At 50.5% G+C, this 20,406-nt stretch overlaps 2 protein-coding genes across 8 annotated transcripts in view; one reads left to right on the top strand and one right to left on the bottom strand.

The window, feature by feature from the left end:
• Positions 1 to 20,406, bottom strand: part of FARS2 (phenylalanyl-tRNA synthetase 2, mitochondrial) — a 391,286-nt gene that overhangs the window by 1,013 nt on the left and 369,867 nt on the right. The gene's annotated exons all lie outside the window — the stretch shown is intronic.
• NRN1 (neuritin 1) overlaps positions 1 to 20,406 on the top strand; it is a 406,802-nt gene that overhangs the window by 148,776 nt on the left and 237,620 nt on the right. The window lies entirely within an intron of this gene.

Genomic DNA, 20,406 nt, shown 5'->3' with positions numbered 1-20,406 from the left:
CCGCTGCCCAGAGGGAGGCCGCCAGGCCTGCAGGAAAGCTAGAGCCTTGAACAGGGGCTCTGGTGGGGTGGGCGCTCCGTATGCCCTGGGAGGCCCGCCGTTCCCCACAGGGGCCCCAGGGCCCCAGGCCCGTGCTTCTCGGGGACTCGGGACCCTTCGTGGACTTGCTCTCAGTGGGGCTGCCTCCTCCCCGTCCGCCTGTTTGGCCGCCGGGCCCCTCGCGGAGCAGGATGTCCCAGCCTCCCTGATCTGCTCCCCCTCCGCCCCCTCCGCCTCCTCCGCCCGGGGCTGGTCACCCTCCCCTGCTCGCCGCCTCCAGGAAGGGCGAGGACTGTGCCTCACAGGCCTATTCGCACGTCAGTCCCCCTGTGGATCCAGGTAAGGGAAGAAGGTACCTCTGAGTGGCTGGGGGAGGAGGCCTGTCCTTAGGGAGCTCCTCGGGACCCCTGGTTCCACACCGCCGGCCCTGTCGCCTCACCCGACACCCCACTGCCTGCCCGAGACAAGGGACGAAACACACCTCCGACCCGCCCTCCTCGCTTTCCCAGTCCAGCCCCGGCCAGTGGCTCTACTCAGTGGCCGCGCCTGGGATGGGCCCTGGGTGCTGCCCCGAGGTCCCCCGATAGCGGGGCAGCGCTTCCACCTCTTCCCGCCCCAAGGCCATTCTATGGGGAAATGTGTTTTCAACAAGCGGCACTGGGACGCCTCTGTGTCCTCATGCAAGACAACGAAGTTGGCCCTTTCGTCACACCAGACAAAAATTAACTCAAAATAGGTCACACACCTAAACGTAAGGCCTAAAACTATAACAGTCTTAGAAGAAAACACGAGAGTCCATCTTCATGACCGTGTGCCAGGCAAAGCTTCCTTAGGTATGACACCAAAAGCACAGGTGACAAAAGAAAAAATGGATGAATTGGGCTTCATCAAAATTAGAAACTTTTGTGCTTCAAAGGACACCATTAAGAAAATGGAAAGATAACTTACAGAATGGGAGAAAATATTTGCCAATCATATACTGACAGGGGACTCGTATCTATAATATATAAAGAACTCCTACAACTCAACAATAAAAAGACATAATCTGATTAAAAATGCACAAAGGATCTGAATAGAATTCTCCCAAGAAGACATACAAACGGCTGGTAAGCGCATGAAAAGATGCTCAATATCATTAGCCAGCAGGGAAGATGCAAATCAAAACCACAGTGAGATGCCACTTCGTACTAGCTAAGATGGCTGTAATCAAAAAGACAGAAAATAGCAAGTGTTGGAGAAGAAATGGAGAAATAAGAACCCTCATGAGTGGCTGGCGGGGACGTAAAATGGCGCAGCCGCTGGGGAAAGAGCTGGAGGAACCTCTGAAAGTTAAACAAGGCAGTTCTCCAGACACTGAGACGTAGTCACCCTAGGATGCAGCAGTCCCTCCACTAGGTGTATGGTCAAGAGAAATGAGCACGTCTGTCCACACACAAACTCGTGCACGAATGTGCAGAGCAGCATTCTTCTCGATAGCCAAAAAGTGGAAATAATCCAAACGTCCTTCAAACGATGACTGGATAAACAATCTACCTCTACACGGAATATTATTCAGCCCTAAGAAGAAATGAAGTTCTAATGCTACAACCCAGATGGACCTTGAAAACATTACACTTAGTGAAAGACGCCAGACACAGAAGACCACATATTATATGATTCCATTATATGAAATGTCCAGAATAGGCAATTCCATACAGACAGGAAGCAGACTCATAACTGCCCTGGGCTGAGGGGCTGGTGGAAAAGGGAGTGACTATTAATGGGGATGGGGTTTCTTTTGAAGGCAGTGAAAATGTCTGGAATGGGAGAGTGGTGAATGTTAGAAAAACCACTGAGTTGAGTATTTTAAATGGATGTATGACACGTGAATTACATCTCAGTAAAGCTGTTCTATTAAAAAAAGAAGAGACTTGCCCTGCCGGGCACTGGGCAGGCTTGTGCCCCGGCGTCTCCCCGGCGAGTCCCCTAGACGCTGGTCTCCATCGCATGCGCCGTGCGCCCCTGCGGGACGGCACCCGGCCGTGTTACTCCACTTTGCTCCTCTGGTGCCCAGGGCAATGTCTGGCATAGGGCAGGTGCTGCGTAAAAGCCGCTGAACGAATGCTTATGCAACCACCGAACCCCGGGGTGCGAGGCTGCGTTCAGGCCTAGAGGAGGCTGGTCCGGCCTCGCACCGCCCTGCCGGGGTTCCACGGCCCCTGCCGAGTTCAGCCACGGCCTTCTCCTTCCCTCTCCCACCCCTGCCTCCGACAGTGAGGCCGGCGGACGCCGGCAGCTAGGAGGCAGCGAGGGGAGCCGTGAACACCGGGGCGCCCCGAGCCCTCCGCCGACGCCAGCCTCATCCGCCTCCGCGGGCCGGTGCGGCGGCCACGGGGCAGGCCTCGGAGCCAGCGCCTGGTCCACGCCCAGCGGTGCCATGTCGCCCCCCGGCGACCCCGGCTGGTTCCCGCACCGGGCCTCAGGATACAAGGTGGATAACAGTCGTGTCGACCGCGGAGAACGGCTCAAAGCAGAACCATCAGACAGAGCACACAAGTGTGTGCACAGAACCGGAAGGAGCTCGGTAAGCGGGGCCTCTTTCTGTGATTTTGACATGAGGTGAGCAGGGAACCCCGTGGGCACAGCAGTGAGCTGGCAGCACGGGCCGCTGCGGTTCCTGGTTCCTGGTGGCAAAGCCTTTTGTAGAACCCAGGCCCCCAGAGACACCAGGCCGCGGCGCCCGATGCAGGGGCTGTGTGCGCCGCGAGACGCTGCCCCAGCAGGCCTCGTGCTGGGGCTGGAGGGCCGAGGCCTGCCCTGCCGGGGCCCTTCGGGGACAGTGTGCCCTGCAGGGGTGGAGCCCAGCTGTGCCCCGCTGCACTGGCCTCTCGGGGCAGCCGGGAGACCCACCTCCCCGCCCCCGTGCAGAGCAAGGGCCCTTCTCCCACCCCGACATCACAGGCAGCGTCCCGGGTTTCCAAGGGACGGAGGGTTCTAGGGGAGGAGAAATGAGCTGAGCACGAAAAAGGGCGGAGGGACTGCGGGCTGTTTGATGACGATGCAGACATTTACTAGAACAAGTGCGGCGACAGATCTGGCGACCCGGCAAGGGCGGGAGGATGGTTTCCTGCAGGGGAGGCCCCGTCCCAGCGGCCTGGGCAGCTGCCCGCCCCCCCACCCCGCACCGCACCCCACCCCACCCCACCCCTGACTCACAGGGGCGGAGAACTGGCTGCTCATCTCCGGCCTACGACACGCGTCCTGACTCTGAGTTCCTCCTCCGTTGAAAGAGTAACAGCGCTGACCCCATCGACTTTCCCCAACTGCCTCGGAGACAAGGTGACAGGGCTCGGAAGCCATCAAGCGCGGCACGAGCATGAGATGAAAGCGTCCTCACACGCTGTTATTGTATTTTTTCGGCGGTTCACTCAGGTCTCTGTCTGTCAGCTGAAGAGCTGGTAATACAGCCTCTACAAGTTGAGATTTCCAACCAAAGACAAATGGGAAAAAAATTTATCTCCTTGCTTCTAAGTGCTTCCAAGAAGGCCCCTATAAGGATTCTTGGGATTCCAACAGCTTTTACAAAACACTGTGATGAGTTGGGTGCAAATGAATCATAAACATATGGATTAATTTTAAAAATTGAGAGAAACAGTATTTGGCAGAATATTTGGCCATAATTCAGTAGACTCAGCTGAAAATCAACCAGGTTTGCCTTTTCCTAACATCACTGGAGAGGGAGAGAGAGAGGAGTGCCTTTTGTCTGTTTGCTAGAAACTTCTTTTTGGAGCTTTCAGATGGTGGATTAGCTGGTCCTTCTTTCGCTGGCTGGGGAACCAACGAAAGCCACGGACCTGGCCCTGGTCTGAGCGGAGGACCGAGTCCCTCGCCCCTGAGGAGTGCTCCACCCGTGAAGGCCACGGAGCTGGAGGGTCTCACAGCTCAGCGCGGCACAGGTGAGACGGTGGAGTCCCCAGAGGGAGGGATGCCCGGAGGGCCAGCCCCAACTGTCTGGATTAGGGCCTTTCTGATTCTTCTACATCCTCACAACGCGGCCTCTTTTAGCCCAAAAGCTTCTCAATCTTTCATCCGTCATGGCCCCCGCTGGCTCAGAAACAGCAACAGCAGCAGACATTTATTTGCGTAGCGCCTCTTACATACCAGGCGCTGGTACATCCACGAACCCATGTAAGCATCACACCCCCACGGGGTAGACAGCATCAGTGTCCCGACACACAAATGAGGAAACAGAGAGAGAGAGAGAGAGAGAGAGAGAGAAGAGACAAGCAGAGAGACAGAGAGCAGAGGTCACTGGGCCATGTCCACACAGCGAGTAAGTGGCAGGGCTGGATCTGAAACCAGCAACCCAGCGGGAACGTACGATAGCGTGGCCACTGTGGAGAACGGTCCGGTGGGTCCTCACAAAGGTAAACACAATTTCCATGTGACCCAGCACTCCCACTCCCGGGTGTACACCCCACCCCAAAGAACACAGAGCGAACAAACTAGTGGTGACCAGAGGGGAGGGGCAAAATAGGCGAGAGGGATTAAGAGGTACACACTACTAGGCATAAAATAAACAAGTGGTAAGGATGTAATGTACAGTACAGGAAATATAGTCAGTATTTTTTATAGAACTTTGTATGGAGTATGACCTACAAAAAATATTGAATTACTATGCCGTACACCTGAAACTAACATCACATTGTAAGTCAATGATAAGTCAGTGAAAAGGAGGTACTGCTAAGCTCACTGCCGCTCTCCAGGTAACAGCGTGCCAGTGACGGACTCTGTGCAGGGACCAGGGCCACCAGGCTTCCTTGGACAGAAGGGACAGTGGGGCAGGGGGCCGGCGAGGGCTGGACCACCTCCATCATCCCACCATCAAGTTGACCCCGGCAACCGCACAGGCTTCGACCTCGAGGTCAAGTCCTTCCCCGGAGGCCGCCAACACCAGCTCCCGAGACACGGGAAATGTCTGCTTTTCCATCGGTGACGAGAGCAGCTCCTTCACGTTCTCAGGGGTGCGCTGGGCACGTCCCAGAATGGGTCACTGCGCCCACGGTCCCTGCTGACGCGACCTACCTGCAGGGGCTGCTCCACAGCGGGGACGGTGCTGTGCTGGGGCAGGTGCTGTTTTCGGGGTAACGGGCAGTGCGACCACTGACTCACTCCTGCTCGTGTGATGCCAAAGCTCAGTCTGACGGCCACCTGGCCGTGCCCTTCGCCTGGGCGGGAGGCTCAGGCGAGGGCAACAGTGTGATGGGAAGGGGATCGGGGGGGGGGCTGGTCGCCAAGGAAATGGGGTGTGAGGGGTGGAGAAGAACCCAGACCTGCCGCAGGGGTCCCACTTCACTCCCTCCCCCGGCCTCTGCTGTCGGTGTGACCGAGCCCTTGGCTCCCCCCTTGTGACGTGAGGATGACACGTGCCTCCCGGGGCTGGTGCTGACACGCCAGCAGACGCTGGTGAGACCCCGGCGGCCCGGGGTGGGCGCTCAGGGCCCGCTGCTTTGTCCCCCACCTCCTTTACCTGCAGGGCTGATGGGGAGAGGAAGGACGCCGGGGGTTGGGCAGGGGAGCACACTGGGGAACCTGGCTGGGAAAGTGGGGGGAGGTTGGGAGTCAGGGAGAGAGGTGAACTACCGCTCAGGATCGGGCACGATTTAAACAAGTGCTCTAGAAACTAAGAAAATCACTCCCCCCCTTTACCTTCCCCGGCCAAAGGGAAGAGGAAAAAGGGAAATCCTGATCGTAAGGCCTCAGGCCCGATGATGGTGTGCCCGCCTCCTCATGAACTGCTCTGGGGTTCCGAGGACAGAGGCCGCGTTGGTTTAATGCAGGAAAGGACCCAGGCCCCAGCCACGGCCGTGTGACTGGTCAGGCCACCTGACCTCACCAGGGAGAGGGCTGGACCGAGTGACAGCCCGGCCCCCCCGGCTCTGCATCCCAGGAGTCAGTGCAGAGGACAGAGGGGATTCTGGAGGGACTGAGCGGCTGCAGGGCCCGCGCGGACGAAAGGGAAGGGGTGCCCATCTGAGGGATTTCAGGGCAGGCGGCGCAGGGACGCCGCTGGTGCCACGGGGGTCGCTGGGTGACAGCCAGGCCGGCTCTCCAGGGAAGAGGTCCTGCAGGAGGTGGGTCTCGGGTTGGAACAGACCCTCTGGACTGAACTGGGCCCCCATCCACTGCCTTCTCCCACCCCTGCCCCCATCACGCACGCTCAGACGCTCGGCCTTAGGCCTGCCGCCCCCGAGGGCCACCCCGAGCGCAGCCTCCGAGTTCGTGGTGTGGACTTCACCGCCTCTCCCTGCCTCTGTGGCTGCAGGCTCTTCCCACAGGGATTTCTGTTCCTTGGCGTCAGTCACCAGAAACCAAACCAGATGGTTCCCCCGACAGTTAGCGCCGTGGGAGAGATAGCTCCAAGCCAGGCCCCGAAGGAGGGAAAGCGGGGCCGGGCGAGAGGAACCCGCTTCCGGAGCTGCCCCCATCCCGGGCCGCCCCCACGCTGGCAGCTGAAGAGATCCCAGGAGACACACGCTTTGAAGGCAAGACGTGCCTTTTCACGTCAAACACTTGGCAGGTCCTCAGGGGCGCTTCAAGTCCCCCAACACCCCTTTCACTCCCATCAACCCCCCTAACGTTCCCGGTTCTTCCAAGGCAGGGTCTCAGGCCAGGCAGTCAGGAGGAAGGAGGTCGTGCCCTTGCCCCCCGGGGAGTGGGCCGGTGTTCTTGGTCCCCACGTGCACGTCCATATGAAAACAACTGCTCTGGGGAAGTTTTCTAATAGACGCTTCCGCGGGGAGACTCGGGGATGCAGCCCAGCCCAGCCCTGCTGCTTCCCAGCTCTCGGATCTTGGGCCAGTTCTTAATCGCTGGTCCAGGTTCTCATTCTAAGATCCAGATCGTGTACTCCCAGGGTTTTTGAAGGACTGAATGAAAATAGTATACGTAAAGTGTTTAGCACAGTTCAAGCTACAGTTAACAACTGGTATTATTACTTATGTGGCTCAAGATTCTAGACCCTCAGTTGGGGCCACACAGAAAGGCCCGAATGACCTTGGGCAAGTTATCTGAGCTTCAACTTCCTCATCTGTACAAATGGATCCTAATAGGATACATGCGACAACCTGAAGGAACCCTGAAGACATTATAGTCAGTGAAATAAGGCAGACACAGAAGGCCAAACAGTATACAACTCCTTTTCCATGAGGTCCCTGGAGTTGTCAAATTCATAGAGACAGAAAGGAGAGTGGTGGTCGCCAGGGTCTGAGGGACGGGGACAGAGAGTTAGCGTTTAAGGGGGACAGAGTTTCAGCTGAGGAAGATGAGAAAGTTCTGGAGGTGGATGGAGGTGACGGCTGCATAACAGTGTGAATGTCCTTAACGCCGCTGAACTGTATACGTAAGAATGGTGAGAATAGTAAATTTTACGTTATGTATATTTTATCACAATAAACTTTTCATTTTGGAGGAGGAGAGTTCGCCCGAACAACCTAGTTGGCCATTACTAGAAGAGGAAGTTGGGAACTCAAATTTGTACTAAAGATAAACAAACAGAAAGCAACAATAGAAAACCCTAGCAGACCACTGCCTGGCCGGTGGCAGGACCATCGCAAGAGAACAACGTGGATGGTTCCCACCTGCCCAGGTGGCTCCTCTTCCTGACTTCGTGAACTTAGCAGGCAGGCTGCCCTGCGTTTTACACAAATGGTTTCTAGGACCGCTGCTTATCATGCTCTAACCGCATTTACCGTATTTGAAAAGTTCTTTTCATCCATTGTCTTCCAAGCCTTCCCCCTACATTTCTAACAAGCCTGAAGTAATGTCTCATGTTGCACAGATTTCCAAAGCTCTGTGCTTTTCCTCCGTGTGGGGAATTTGGAAGAGGTTATCCTTTTCTCCCTGCTGCGTCTGCACAGCCCAAGTCAACAGAGCTAACTTTAACTCCGTGCTGGTGCACCGCAGCTTCCCGAACGCGCTGGCACCTCAGGGGATGAGCCAGGTCACAAAACACAAGGTGTTTGGCAGGTGAAGTGCTACATTTTCATCTCAATCAATTGATCCACAATGATTTATTCTGTGCGGAGGCAGACACTGAGGAGGTACAGAACAGGGATAGGCATTGCTTGATCAATACATAAATATTCATGGGGTGGCCGTTCTGGGTACAACACAGCGGCAGAGTGAGGGGGAAGAGGTATCGCAAAACAAGACAAAGAAGGATGAGGCTAGATTACCATCTGTTTGGGGGTTGAGACATGGATGCATGAAATGATAGCTAGCAGGACAATGCTGTTAGTGCTAAGTGTTAAATGGATGGCATAGATTGTAAACGACTTAGGTGTTAGAAAAGACTGGCAGGGGGATGGGATTAGATCTAGATCTTAAGGACGAGTAGGATTTTGGCAGGTGAAGGGCAAAGAGCGTAATCTAGGTGGCGAATGACACGTGGTACTGGTAGGGGCGTTCCGTATGTGTTTCCTCTTCTGTTTCAACAAAGGATGCTGAGGGTATGTTCCAGGTCCAAGTGGTCCAATGGCGAGCCACCCAGAGGACGCATGATCTGCAGGGAGAGGGCCTTATGATCCTGGCTAAGAAGGCTCAACTGAAAATCCATCATTCAGCAAAAACCAAAACCACCAGGTCCAGGATGAGGTCTGTATGGAGTCCTGTGAAAGGCTGGTAGGACCTTGCTCCGGGCAGTTTTGCTGCACCTAGAGGTGGGCCCTGAGATCTCACAGCCCCAAACGACAGAGGGTTCCCGAGATATAAGGGTATGTACGATGTCACCCATCTGGTATTAACAGCCACCCAACCAAGGAGTATGCCACAGAGCTCTCCTCAACCCCATTACTCATGAGTAGGATTAGCCATGAGTGTGCTATGTCGTATAGCTTTTATTTCTTCAGTGAGTCTTGGAGAAAGTGGGCTAATTAGTTTGAGAGACTCAGTGTCTAGTTAATTATGAAGGAAGCACACATTAGTAGAGAGAAATCTATATATATTTCCAATGATTTATGGTTACTTTGCAAATGCTTTTGAGAAGGGACTCTCTGGGGCTAACTAATAGCGTCATCTCTCGACAGATACTGAGTGAGAGGTTACGGGAGAGAGGGACTAAACTGGGACTCGGCTGGGAGGACGAGCTTCCTCTAGCCATGATACTCTAGGCTGGAATACAGCAGGGAGAGCTTGATTATATACCATTCATCCAAGCAGCATGTTTTACGGAATCACAGAATCCAGGATCAGGAGCCGTGGACATTTTCTGGTTCAAGCTTGAGTTCTCCCTGCAGAGCCTGATGCTGGACCACTTCCGGGGCAGCCCACCCGGGACTCGCAGAGCAGGCTGGGCGGGAGCTCCCCTCACAGTGAGCCGGCAGGGGCTTCCGGCCTGTCCTCGCTGGTCCCGGAGTCACCCCCGTCCTTCTCCCCCAGGACAGCCCTGCCCACCCCTCAACTCGCTATCAGCAGCAGAACAGCATGACGGCCCTGGCAGGGACTGCCAGTTTAATATCACGGCCTGGGAGGCTAGACATCTGTCTGTCCACCTACTCCATCCACTCGTTAATTCAACAAATGAAATGAGCACGCACTATAGGGCATGTATTCTGCTGGGTACTGAGGACCTAACGATGGAATAAAACAAAACAAAGCAAAACAAAACAAAACAGACCTGACCTCATGAAGCTCACAGTGCAGCGTAAGAGACAGGTGTTAATCAAAGAGTTACCAAGCAATGAGAATTGCAACTACACTAAAGCATTTGAAGAAGAGGTACATGGAGCCATGGGGCCACAAAAAAAGGGCAACTGACTTAGATGGTGGGTCAGAGAAGGTTCCTGTGCAAGTGCCATGAGCTGACCTCACAGGGGGAGGGACTTACTGGGTGAAAGGAGGTTGGGGGAAGCGGTTCCACCCCCGGCAGGATTCTGGGTAGAGGGAACGGCATGTGTCTGTGAACTGGGTTCAAATCGCAATTCCTCCTCTTCTGAGCCATATGATCTTGGTCAGATCATTGCCTTCTCTAGGTGTCGGCTAGAAGATGGTTCTTTTTTTTTTTTTTTAGACTTTTTTGATGCGGACCATGTTTTTAAAAAATTTTTAAAATTTATTTTATTTATTTATTTTTTGGCTGCGTTGGGTCTGTGTTGCTGCGCATGGGCTTTCTCTAGTTGTGGCGAGCGGGGGCTACTCTTCATCGCGGTGCGCGGGCTTCTCATTGCGGTGGCTTCTCTTGTTGTGAAGCACGGGCTCTAGGTGCGCGGGCTTCAGTAGTTGTGGCATGTGGGCTTAGTAGTTGTGGCTCGCAGGCTCTAGAGCGCAGGCTCAGTAGTTGTGGCATGCAGGCTTAGTTGCTCTGCGGCATGTGGGATCTTCCCAGACCAGGGCTCGAACCCGTGTCCCCTGCATTGGCAGGCGGATTCTCAACCACTGCGCCACCAGGGAAGCCCCTTGATGTGGACCATTTTTAAAGTCTTTATTGAATTTTTTACAATATTGCTTCTGTTTTATGTTTTGGTTTTTTGGCCGAGAGGCACATGGGATCTTAGCTCCCCGACCAGGGATCAAACCCGCACCCCCTGCACTGGAAGGCAAAGTCTCAACCACTGGACCGCCAGGGAAGTCCCTAGAAGATGGTTCTGCATGTCATGTCATGAAGCCTTTGAGCTCAAGCCAGGGTCATCACGAGAGCACCGTCACCAGAGGGCCTCGAGGTTTAGGTCTTTTTTGTTTTAAAACCCAGAACCCCAGGCTCTCTGCCATGTGACACCTTTCCAATCTGTTCCCTCTAAATCACACAGCATATATAGCACAGCTCAAAGCAAAGCCGCTTTAGCTGATGTGGGCATGAGGAGCCCACCCACTCAGCCTGGCCTCCTGCCCACGGCAGCCCCTCCCCCAGCAGCTCATCAGCATCCCGAAGGCTCCAAGGAGGGCGATTTAAAAACCAACCCCCCCCAAAAACAAACAAACAAATAAAAAAATAAAAACCACCCCATATTCTATGATAGAAGGCAGCAAAGCTCAGACAGGCAATGGTTTGCCTGAATTCAGCTCAAAACTTAACAAATCCAAGTGAAATTTGCTTAAAATAGGATTGGAGCTCATTTGGGGAACACATTCTTCTAAGTAAAGAGAAATCCTTGATCCCATGGAGCATAAAGGCAGCAAGCGCAGCAGAGAGCAGACAGGCTGAGGAGGTCAGAAACCCGGGTTCTTCCCCGAGAGCTTGTCACCATAGGACGACGAGTGACTTAACAGAAGTCCTTTAAGAGCTCTGAGCCTCAGCGTCTCTATCTTACAGAGGGGATTACAACTTCCTCGTTACAGAGGGGATTACAATTTCCTCGCAGTGTTATCAAGAGTTAGTAGGGGGCTTCCCTGGTGGCGCAGTGGTTGAGAATCTGCCTGCCAATGCAGGGGACACGGGTTCGAGCCCTGGTCTGGGAAGATCCCACATGCCGCGGAGCAACTAGGCCCGTGAGCCACAATTGCTGAGCCTGCGCTCTGCAACAAGAGAGGCCGCGATAGTGAGAGGCCCGTGCACCGCGATGAAGAGTGGCCCCCACTTGCCACGGCTGGAGAAAGCCCTCGCACAGAAACGAAGACCCAACACAGCCATAAAATAAAAATAAACAAATAAGTAAATAAGCAAATATGGTTAAGAAAAATATATTAAAAAATTCACTTTCTCTGGAAAAACTTAAAAAAAAAAAGAGTTAGTAGGTTTTGAAGGCACTTTGTAATTACAAATGAGTATTTAAATTTATCATGATAGAAGAGAGATTTCATTTTTGCAAATGGCCAAATATTTAGTGCTAAAATTGAGGAGGAAAAGTAATCTAATTGCATAATATTCCAGATGTGCTAAAAGAAAGCACAGCCATAAAATAAGATGATATGTTTTCTGATGTGGCTTATTGTTGGTCCTATAAAAATTCCTACAGGAAAAAAAAGGGGGGGGTGGGGTCCAAACAGCTTTTGAGAACAAAACAGCATCACATGGCCTTCAGCACAGAGCATTTGGAGGGGGTAGTGCTATTTGAACTCAGAAGTTGCTGGAACGTTATGGTCACACCACGTGACCACACCAGTCACCCCACGTTCCTAATGGATTCATTTTCACATCTGGAGAAGGACGTGACTACCCCAGACTCCTATTCCCCTGAGGAGCTAACATGATGAACCACACTGATGGAAACTTGTTCTAGAACCTTGTACGACTTATGTATGGAAACAACTTTTAAATTCCAAATATTGACAAGATTAAAGAAAGCTCTGGGCCTTGCCATCACACAGTCTTCGCAAAGCTGAAGCTACTTTGTCAATAGTAATATTAGCGGCAAGAAGAAAATTGACGATTATAAAGCTATGAGGTTTCCAGAACCTCGTGCCTGTGTCATCTCACTGGCTGTGACCACAGGGCAATCCCGAGAGGTGGACACTGTCACCTCTGTTTGCAGAGCAGGGACAGGCCCAGAAAGATGGCGTGAGTGGGTGAGGGCCGAGGCTGGAACCTCGCTCCCTTCCTTTGCGTTAAACTCTGCTCATCTTTTCTCCCAGACATACTCTGCCGGCCTACTGATGTCCACTGCAGTCACCGCTGACTGCTGTTCAACAAGGATATCACGGTAACAGATGAATTACAGGCTGCTTTTCAAAACGTGACTAGGACTTTATCCCAAAAAGGGAAAAATTAATGCCTTAGTAAATATTACTTGGCAGAGAAAGTGTAGGAAGTATAAAGAAAGAAAGGGCAAAAGAAGAAAAAAATACTTTAAAGGGAAGAAGGATCTATTATGTATAAAGTGCTAGGCACTTTAATGTTTCATTTTATCCTTGCCATTAATAGAAAACATGGATGAAAAAAGCCAGAATGAGGGACGATGTTAGGTTGATGAAGGCAAAGTCCGACCCGGAAAACACAGATGTGCAGGTGGTGGGCTGAATGAGTAAAGACATAAATCTGGTTTAGAACTCGCAGCCACAGTGAAAGAAGCCTGATCAATTCCAAGGTTCTCACTTCCCGAGGGGAGAAAAGATCATAGCTGTTCAGGGAAGGAAACCCACCCCAAGGTAATATTCTAAGGTAAATGTCTAGGTGGGGCTTCATACAGGGAGCTTTAGATGAGCAATGACCATGATTTCTGGGTCACTTAGTACGCCTGGATGCAACCTCTCATTTAATTCTCATTACAGTCCCCTCATATTGGGAATTATTCCCCCTGTTTTGCAGGTGAGAAAACTACAGCTCAGAGAGGTTAAAAGCGTCTTCCCAGGTCACTCAAGTAGCAGGTAACAGAGGTGGGATTCCAACTTAGGTGTCCAGTTGTCTCCAAAGCTGTGCTTTTAGTCCCAGGCTGGGGATGCTGTCTGACTTAGTGGCCAGTGTCTCAACTATATTGCTATTTCAAAGCAGTCGTGGGTTTCATAAGGCTAGTCCCTTGATGAAACTTGAGGGAGTAGCTCTAAATGTACTTCCACGAAAAGCCAATTTTGTTTGGGGCCATGGAGGTTGATAGGTTCAAGTGCACAGCATCTTTGATGGTCTGGCTATCTTTGTTACTTGGATAAATCTACTGACCTCTCCAGGTCTCAATAAAACCAAAGGAATGCTATCTGCTCCTAACTAGTCCTTCAGTTAGGAAAAATTGAAGTCATGTGAGCAAAGCATTGTCAGCAACTTGGAAGAAAGTACTAATAAAGTAAAAGCCCAAGTCAATAAACCATTTCAAAATATTATTGAGTTGAGGCTATCCATTTTCAAACTCAATGAAAAAAAAAGTGTTCTTTTTTTGGTATTTTCTTACTTCAAAAAAAGAAAAAAAAAGACATCGAACTTACATTTCTGGTGTACTGGAGAAAAACATAATCAATTTTCTGAAGTTAAATTCTGTCCATTTTAAATGCTTAGGCAAGATTCAATAAGACTGCCCATGAGTTAATTTCAAAGGCAAAGTGTCAACAAGACACTTCAATTGTGGGCTTGAGGGCCAATGTGACCCTGTCATGCCTTGAAGAGACTACTTGTGTGGTGGTCCAGCATCTTTCGGCTCCCTTACTTCACGCTGAGTTTTTTTACTGGGCAAAGGAATGAGTGCAGAGTTGGGCACAGAGTGTGCTTTGGACAGATTGCTAGAACAGGTGATCAAAGAGTAAGTCTGTCTCTTTCTCTACCACAATCTGTTCCATGTATGACAATTAGAATAAGATAGCAGTGAGCCAGGAAGATTCCAGAACGATGGCAGAATATGATAAACTAAAGATTCTACTGCTACATACTCTTAGATGTGCTGAATAACATATAGGAACATTGGCTTTTAAAAAGTAGATAGCTGAGTAGATTATGAAAGCAAGGGGAAATCTCCAGGTGCAAAAAATAAAGAAAAAAAACCTGCAACAGTAAGTGCCTAGTACTTCAGCTGCCTAGAGTAGGAAGCAGTATCAGTTATTGGAACCTAGAATTTAGATTTTAATGTCCACCTGAGAACAGAATATGAAGGCTTTGGTCCACATGAAGCAAGAAGTGGGACCTGAGATTCCCACACAAAACTGGAACTCTGAAGGGCTGCATCGTTGATGTGACAGTAGACTAAGAAATGCCTCAGATCTGCAAGCTGAGAAATCAACACAAAATTGGCCCTGGAATAATGCTAACCATAGGATACCTAGACTACTTGGCAGAAGAAAATGCAGAACAGCCCTGGAGAAAAGTGTGGCCACATGGGATCACTTCAGGAAAGGTCCCAATGAACATAATCTCCCAGTCAAAAAATACAGAACACATGAGGAGACAACCCATTATATGCCACAGTCACTAGATAAAAAAACACAGAAGGATTAGTACCCCAAGAATTTCTAATACAAAAACAATCCAGAAAGGGTTTAAAATGATTAAAAGTTAATTTAAACATTTAAAAATACTTAAAGACATAAAAGATATGAAAGAACGTTATGAATAAAAAACAGCAGATCTGAAAAAGGCCAACATAGAAAATGTATAGAAATAAAAATATAGTTATAAGAAAATGTATAGAAATAAAAATATAGTTATAATTTAAAAATGAGTGGAAGGGCTAAACAACAGATTAGATACAGCCGAATGTAGAATTAATAAACTGGAAGACACACGTGGAACTGTTTAGAATGCAGTAGAGAAGTACAGAAATGAAAATTTGGGAGAGGGTAAGAAATAGAGAGGGTAGGATAGAGTATGAGTACCAGAAGAAGAATAGAAAGAGAACAAAGAGAGACAATATCTGAAAACATAATGGCTGGGAAACTTCCAGAATTAATGAAGTCCTCAGACTCAGGAAGCACAGTAAGTTCTGAATGGGATTAAAAATAAAAGTCTGCCCTAAGCACATCGTAATGCAACTGCAGAAAAACTAAGACCAAGAGATGACCTTGACAACAACTACAGAGGAAAAATAGAGAACTTAACAAAGGAACAATTAAAGACATAGGTGACTTCTCAATAGCTACAAAGAGGTCAGGAGGTGATGCAATAATACCAACAAAATGTCAACCTATATTAGTTATATTCAGCTAAGCTGTTATTCTGGAATAATGGCAAAATGAAAACATTTTCAGACAAAGTGAGACAAAATGAGAAAGTTCACCACTCAACACCTGCCATGAAAGCCCTGTGAATGGGACAGTTTAGGAAGAAAACAGAACTCAAAAAGAAGTGGATGTAAGAAGCCAGCAACGATAATATGATGGCTTAGATCACAACCTAGTGAGCCAGGTTCACTCTCCATCAGAGCTGTTTGGAAGCTGTGGTTTCAGACGTCCCGGTTTTCCAGGGGTAGTTTCCATCTTAGATGATGTTCCACATGCCCTAAGTTGGAGTAACTAACTCAGGAAAGCTGATCTCCTGTCTTGGTTATTTCCGTCAGCCCCAGGCTTCCCACAGAACCTGACTACTCATGGAAACACACGGTGTTTCACAGACTTGTTCTCATTCTGGCAAGTTACTGACTCTCTCTAAGCCTAGTTTTCGACACCTTTAAGTACGGCTAATAAAACATACTTTATAGATATACGAAATAAGATTAAAATATAATGACTGGCACAAAATGAATACTCAATAAAAGATAGGATTTACTATAATAGTATTAGCATAATAAGCTTTGTTAATTAACTTAATGAGCAATGCATACATTTAGATTAATAAAAGGTTATGTCCCCAGATTTACCTAAAAAGAAAAAGCAAACAAGGGCATTGATATTAACTGTGATGTACCGGGTGCCGGGTGCTAAGCCCCGTCCATTCATCCTCACACTGTCCCTGGCCCATGAGCACCTCCGCCTGCAGGACATCTGAGCACTGCCTCTGTCAGCACTACCATGGTGCTGGTTCAATCTGGACCTCCCACTTGTATCAAAACTATAGGGAAGTGGCTGGTGAGTTTCTCTCTGAAACACTGTGTTGACTGTACTTGATTTGGAAGATATATCCCGGTTGTTTTTGTTTTTGTTTTCTTTAAATTTATTTATTTATTTATTTATTTATTTATTTATTTATTTATTTATTTATTTTTGACTGTGTTAGGTCTTTGTTTCTGTGCGAGGGCTTTCTCTCGTTGCGGCAAGCGGGGGCCACTCTTCATTGCGGTGCGCAGGCCTCTCACTATTGTGGCCTCTCTTGTTGCGGAGCACAGGCTCCAGATGCACAGGCTCAGTAGTTGTAGCTCACGGGCCCAGTTGCTCCGCGGCACGTGGGATCTTCCCAGACCAGGGCTTGAACCCGTGTCCCCTGCATTAGCAGGCAGATTCTCAACCACTGCGCCACCAGGGAAGCCCTGTTTTTGTTTTTTTTAAATCACTCTCTGCAATTACCTCTGGGCACAGGAAAACTCAAAACAGAGCAGAGAGAAAAGCCAGGTCTGTGGTGCCCTTTTCAGCAGATAGGACAAAGCCATGAAATTTATATGCATGTTAACATGGGGAGGTGATGCCTGGGTTACTGACGGCTGTATGCCATGGCCGATCATTTTACAATTCATTAAAATATGCTCATTCACTCAGCCTCTAGGTGTAGACCTAGGTCTATTCCAACGAGAAAAATAGCAACTCGCAAAACACAGGCAAGTGTCCAAGCAGAAAAGCTGCAGAGCGATCTAGTATCTACTGACAGATGTGGGCAGAGCTCTGAGCTGGGACAGAGGTACCAGTTTAATTCTGGGCCCTTGAGCACAGTGCTGGAGAGGGCCCCTTCCTCCTCGTCATCAGCCACACACACCCGTGTCCAAAGCAGCGCCCCTCTGGCCACCTGCTTTTTTCAGTGTTTGTGGGAGTGACTGGTTCATAATGTTTTCTCACAAATGTGTTTTTTTCTCTCTCTCCTTCTCCCCTGCCCTCCCTCTGCCCCCAAATCAAGATGAAAGGGACTTTTGGGTGCTGAGTTTCTACTCTGTTTTGGACACCTTCATTAAAGTATCTTAGGTACTTTTCAAAACTCTCTTACAGGGTATCACTCCATGGTAACAGTAAGGAAACTGAGAGCCAGAGGGGCTGTGTAACTCACCCACCTCACCTGCCCTGCCAGCTGGGGCAGAGTCTGCAGGGGCCAAGAGGATGGGGCAACACGGGGGGTGTCAGAGGCTTGGGTCCCCCTGGGGTAGCCTTTCCCTAAATACCGGGGTAACCCCGAGCAGCACCTCCTGTCTCTGGGCCTCAGTTCCTTCCCGGGGGCTGGATGATTGCTAAGACCTCTGGCTGCTCTGACCATGAATGTCCAAGCGCGTCCACATCAGGCACAGGTTAAGGACAGAGAAAAGCGGGGACCCTGGGGGAAGCAGGATTCTAACTCACCATGACCCCCGATTTGTGTTCTGGTGCACTCTGGCTACGGTAATTGCAGACGACAAACAAGCAGACCATGGGTTGGGACATCTGGCTGCTGGAGATGTCTGAAGCCAGACTTTACTACAGCCGCCTTGAGTAAGTAGCTGCAAAGCTGCTAATTGGATTCAGTAAGTTGCTGAGTCACTGTCGGGCGAGATCAAGTCGCTGTGCACAGGCGAGGAGGCCCAGCCTGTCAGCAGCTGAGAACATCTTTGTGATGAAAAAGAACAGGGGTGTGCAGAGCAGCGCCTGGGACTAGCTTTCACAGTTTACGATCAGTAATTAAAATCTAACAGACCACAATTAGAAAGCACCCACCACAACCTTATTTTGCCATTTGTCTTTTAATTAAATACGCCCCGGGCTTTAGCTTTAATGCACAGAGATTTTGATGGGGACGGGGTAGAAACCACTGAGATGGAGCCCGATGTGCTGGTTGTAACGTCTCCTTAGAGGAGGAGGGTGGGGAGAAGCTGCTCACACGTTTCGTGTTAAGTCACTGGTCCCTCCATCCTGGGACCTCGGCACAGCACAGCACAGCACAGCAGAGGTATTGGGCGGGCCCGGCCCTTCCTGAAACCACCTCTGGGCATAAGAAGGGTGCCCCACAGAGAAACCAGGGCAGAGCTGGTGGCAGACTTTTTTTTAGGATGGTAAGTGGGAAAAATGTACTGTTAGGCCATAAAACAGAAACGTTTGATGGGGTCCTCCGGCACAAACTGGGGGGGAGAAATAAATTTTGAATGGAAGGAATTCACAGAGCCCCCTTTCTCGTGATGTCAGTGGCTTGTCACAGATGAGCAGTCACTTAGTGCCTGGCAAGTCCAAGGTCCCGTGTGGAATCGGGCCGTGGAACAAGGGTGCGGGAGGGGTGTACACGGCCTGCCGGGGCACAGCCGGGTACTGCAGGCCAGCTCGGGCTTCTGCCAGGCTCACCCCTGGAGCCAGAGACGGGCAGGAGGGCAGCATTTACTCATCTGCCCCGTTATCGGGACTTGGCGTGAGGGGGGCACCCCGCTTTAGAAGCTTCGGGAGGACGCCTGATTGGAATTCGTTGAACTGACCCCCCTTAAAGGACTTCCCACCAGAATGGGCGCCGCTGAGGACCGCTCGCGTGACGGATCGTTAAGCTTGCTTTGCCCACCAGGAGGAAGCTGTCTGTGGCACGCCGGGAACTGCTGCATTTTTCTTATTCATCAACCACCAAGTGCCCACGATGGCAGCACCTGATCCCCAGGTTGGAAGATGCCATTCGCCTAAAAAAGTGGACACTGAACGTCCAATCTATTGACCTAAGTCACGACGTTGGCTACTCCTGGCTTTTCTTTCTAGACTGACACACCAAGGAGGTTCAACTTCACGATTTCCCGAAATAGTTGAAAATCACTGAGGGAGAGTTATGTTCCAAAATACCATTTATAAGACAGCGAGCTTGTACCTAGAATGCATGCGCCAACCCAGAAGCAACGTCGTATACGGTGTTAGGATTGCAGCCCAGCCTCTCAAAACCCACCTGACTCATTACGTTTATGAAGTTCACCTGAGCACGAAAGGGTGAAGCAAAAAGGTCTACGCTGATTTGGAGGGGGCCTCGCTAAGCGATCCACAAAATGGTGAGAAAAGACTTGGAAATCCTATAAGGATGGGTTGACCAGGAGAGATGCTTAGAGATGAGGTGCAAAGTTGAAAGAGAGCCTATTAATAGTCATCTTTTAAATGATCTTGCCCTCCTTCCAGGTAGGAATAAGAAGTCACCAAGAAAGCCCTTCAGCTGCCTGTCGGCAAACCCACAATTCCACCAGCCCTCACGCCATCCTTTTTCTCTTCGGTTTCTCCTCCCGCCTGAGGCTCAGTCCAGCACCGCGATGTACGTTCCAGCGCCTTCAAATTCTGGGGACCTTCTGTCTACGTTCCCCCTCTCCCTAACCTTCCATTTCACCGATTCCTACTCATTCCTCAGGACTCTGCTTGGAAGTTAGCCCCTTGAGAAGTTCTCCCTGGCGTCACTGTGCTGCTGAGTTGTGATGTCTGTCACCTGTCTGTGCCCACCCCCGGCCCCTGCTAACTTCTGAGAAGGCAGGGTTCCCTGCTGGACCCTGGGCACCGGCACGATGCTTGGTCCACATCAGCGGCTCAGCAGACTTCCTTACCGGTGGGATGCCTGCTGGGGGAGAGAGCAGCGCTGGGCCCACAGCAAAACCTCCCCCCACATGCCCCAAACACCCAGCCTCCCAAGAGCTGTTCCCTGTTTATGCTGGCATTAGGGGAGCCCACATACAAGTGTGGGCCCTGGTTTCCTGGTCCTTCATGAGCAACAATCACACTTCCCCAGTGCAGGGGAGGGGCCACCTGGCAGCTGCACCTAGGTGAGAGCTTTGAGGTGGGGCGACACATCTCTTTATGGCTTTTTTGCTTCATAAACTGTAAAAATGCCAGAAGGAAGAAGTTTCCACACTGAGAATGAAGCTTGAAGAGACAACACCTTTCACAGGGGCCTGCACGTGGTCTGAGGGTAGGCACAGCAGGGTCGGT

This window comes from Balaenoptera physalus (genome assembly GCF_965194825.1).
Source record: "Balaenoptera physalus genome assembly, chromosome: 11".
Classification (NCBI taxonomy): Eukaryota; Metazoa; Chordata; class Mammalia; order Artiodactyla; family Balaenopteridae; genus Balaenoptera; species Balaenoptera physalus.
The sequence above is the reverse complement of the archived record's forward strand: the minus strand, read 5'-3'. Positions and strand labels throughout refer to the sequence as shown.